This window comes from Gymnoscopelus microlampas (assembly GCF_963454915.1).
Source record: "Gymnoscopelus microlampas genome assembly, chromosome: 13".
In the NCBI taxonomy this organism is placed as follows: domain Eukaryota; kingdom Metazoa; phylum Chordata; class Actinopteri; order Myctophiformes; family Myctophidae; genus Gymnoscopelus; species Gymnoscopelus microlampas.
In genome coordinates, this window is record NC_139950.1 from 24,839,593 (window position 1) to 24,843,102 (window position 3,510).

Here is a 3,510-nt window from a genome sequence, read left to right on the forward strand (position 1 = left end):
CTATAAAATAGGTGGCTGGACTCTTGTCCTCTCTCTAACCATGAAGCTCACTGGGAGCACTCCAGCCTTTTGGATTTTGGTTGTTAAAGGATAAGACCACTTTGGTAGAGGTTTGGGTTGTGTAGTTACCTTGACATGACGTAACTCCAAAGGTGAACAAGAAATCTAAAATAATTGCTCCATTGAATAGAAATTGATCATTCAAAATATGCCTACATTGTACGGTAAAACAGCTCTCAGTGGGAGGCATGCGTTAATCCGACAGACCTTTTCTCCTCTTTTTCTTAAATAAAAATGTCAACTTCCTGCTGATTTTACTATTTGAAGATCTGAATCCTGGTCTGCCGATCCAGTCAGGGTTTTCTTTTTAATAAAAATGTCAAAATCAACAGGATGTTGGCCTTATTTCAAAAACAAACGGTACTGGGTTTGGTGATGATTTTATATTGTCTGAATCAACTTTATTTGCGTTCGTTTGTGCTAAAAGAGGGACTTTGAGAGCTGTTTCAGCATACAATGTAATTCAATGAGCATATTTTGAATTATCAATGGAGCAATTATTTTAGATTTCTTGCCCACCTTTGGAAAGGTAACTACACAACCCAAACGTCTACCAAAGTGGTCTTGCCCTTTAAGCACTGTTAACCCCCCAGTATCCGTATTGTGGGGATAGCTTTAGCAGAAAATAACCGATTGACAAGCTCACTACAACACGTTGTGAGCTTGTCGATCGGCTATTTTCAGCCAAAGCTTTCCCCATAATAACACAAAACAGAAAATACACTAGTAGAGCCCTGAGGGACACCGGTTACCCATATGGGGTTAAGTTAGTTTTAATAAAATCATTTAAACCATTGTTTCCTCATTTTGTTACAAACTCAGCCGTTTGGTTGGTTGTTGCAATAAATACATTACATTTAAGTGGTTGGATTCCATTTACGTAAATTGTTATCCTTGAGTCACTAGAATACCTCAAAACTAAGTACGGAGCTCGGCCTATAATTGATCATTTATTTAATTGATATGCAGCATGCCATGAGTGCAAAGTGGTATTTTCTCAAACTTAATTCAGCTAATCAAAGAGGATCTGTGGTCATAATACAGCTCTGTTTGAGGAAATATAGTTGAACACTTTACAGACATATTTTCTAATGTCCAGTCTAAAGTGAGAACAATGTAGCCTACTTGATTTAACACCAAAACTGCTATAGTTTTGATCATCTGAAACTAAGGAATGTATAAATGGGGTAAAGGGTATGATTTTTTATGACATTAAGAAATGTCTTTTCTTTTTTTCCCTATTTTTCTTTTTACCTGGTGGATATAATTCGCAAAAGAAGCTCATACATGATTAATGATTGTTTCTCCATACTCGGGCTTAGGCCACTGTTACGCAGTGGTGTAAAGTAACTAAGTACATTTACTCAAGTATTGTACTTTTTGTAGGTGTTTTTACTGGAGTATTTCCAATTGTCAGTACTTTTACTTCTCCACTACATCTCAGAGGCAAATAGTGCACTTTTAATCCACTTATATACAGTTTGGCCATTTGAAAATAGCCAATCTACAAGCTCACAATGCGTCGCAATGCCAGGCATTGTGAGCTTACCACCACTGTTGTTACGTTTTTAAACATAGTATTGTCATCAGTCAAATAACTCGAATTCCAGGAGGAGCATTGAAAACTCTTTTTTTAAGATTCACCGACACCAACAATGTTTCAGCACAGCAGGTTACAGATAAGCTTCTTTTTTTTAAGAGGGAATTGATTATTTGAAACGAACAAAATATTTATTCAAATAAGTGCTTAAGTTTAGTCAAAAAAGGGACAAATGGTAGGCTGATCAATAATTTAGGCCATGTTGTTGCCTGATTAAACATTTATTACACAGCCTATTATTGGCCTATTATAGATTATTGTAGGCCTAATGGCTTTCCCTTTCAAGTTCGCAGCACACCTATTCTGTATCGATCTGGCTATCTTTTCTATTCAGCCAAACGGATGTAATCAATTGGGACATTATTGACAGCAACGAGAGGCATGTCCGGACTTTGACTGACTTGTGGAATCCGGGGCAGCTCTCATTGGCAGTGTTGCCATATTCTGCGAGGGAAATAAGCAACCAGGTCTAGGAAAACAACCTATTATGGATTGGCTATTTGAAAATAGCAGATCTGCTATTTTCGAAAACTAACTCGGAATATTTTTTGAGACATTGTAACAACACAAATGCTCCCTCCCTGGCACAAAACATTTATGAAAATATTTGAGAACCACTGGTTTAAAAAAAATAATAAGCAAGTACACTTTAGAAACAAGCCCAACAAAACTGCAACCAACAATATTTACACGCGAATTTAGAGAAAAACAAGTCCAAAGTCGCTTATAATAAGCCGACATGGCAACACTGCTCATTGGCCGTCTGTAACCATTGTGGCCCACTCAACCAAATGTGTTACGAGACCTACGTCATCGCTTCCGCCCTGCCCCCCCCCCCTCCTCCTCCTCCCCCCCCCCCCCCCCCCCCCCCCGCTCCGTGGAGGAGCTGCTCGCCTGCATGCAATCCAACATGGTTGAGACTACATCCCATAGCCTGGCAGGACGACCATGCTTTTGATTGGTTCAGTTGGTTGTGAGGTAAACCCCACTGGTTTCAAGGCATGTCTACGAGTTTTCACAAACTAGTTTTGAGCTATTTGCTATTTTTAAAACAATTTAAGGGGGTGCGTGTCTAAAACTAGTGTAATTTGGCTATACATAACGTTAGTGTTGGCTGACCAACAATAACGTAGCTGTTACCTCTCTGGCAGTTAAAATGCTACCTTTTACAGACTACATCTTAAATTGTAGGTGTTGCCCACACAGAGCAGGCTATATAATAATAAATATACGCAATGCTGTGTCATAATAATATCATAATGCTTGCTTTGTCATATTTTACAGTTCACTATGCTGACAAGCCGTCGATATCGTCTGTGTGGGTTGCCTGACAACCAACTGGGCCAATCACAATGAGACCTAACGTGCAACGTTGCCAGAGTTTGTGAGAGAAATAAGTAACCAGGTCTACGAAGACAAGCCCAAAAGAAGCAAAGCAGTACTTTGTACAACGGCTATTTGAGCTTGTAGATCAGCTTTGTTTTTTAAACCTTTAAATAAAATGTGGAATATTTGGAAACATTCTAAATAACACAGATATGGTACGGTCCGGACACAAAACATTTTCAGATGGGGGTTAATAAGGGACTTTGGGGGTCCAAACCATGACATGACAATATTTGAGAACCACTGGTAAAAATAGTAATTAAAAACTTTTGGAAGCAAAGCCCAAATAAGCAATTACTAATTACATTTTAGAAACAAGCCCAAAAACCGCAACCGACAATATTTACAAGCAACTTCACAGAAAAAGAAGCCCAAAAACGTCGCTTATAATAAGCCGATATGGCAACGCTGCGTAACGTGCCTCCGGGCCATGGGATTTGGACTCCACCATCCAACATGGAGTA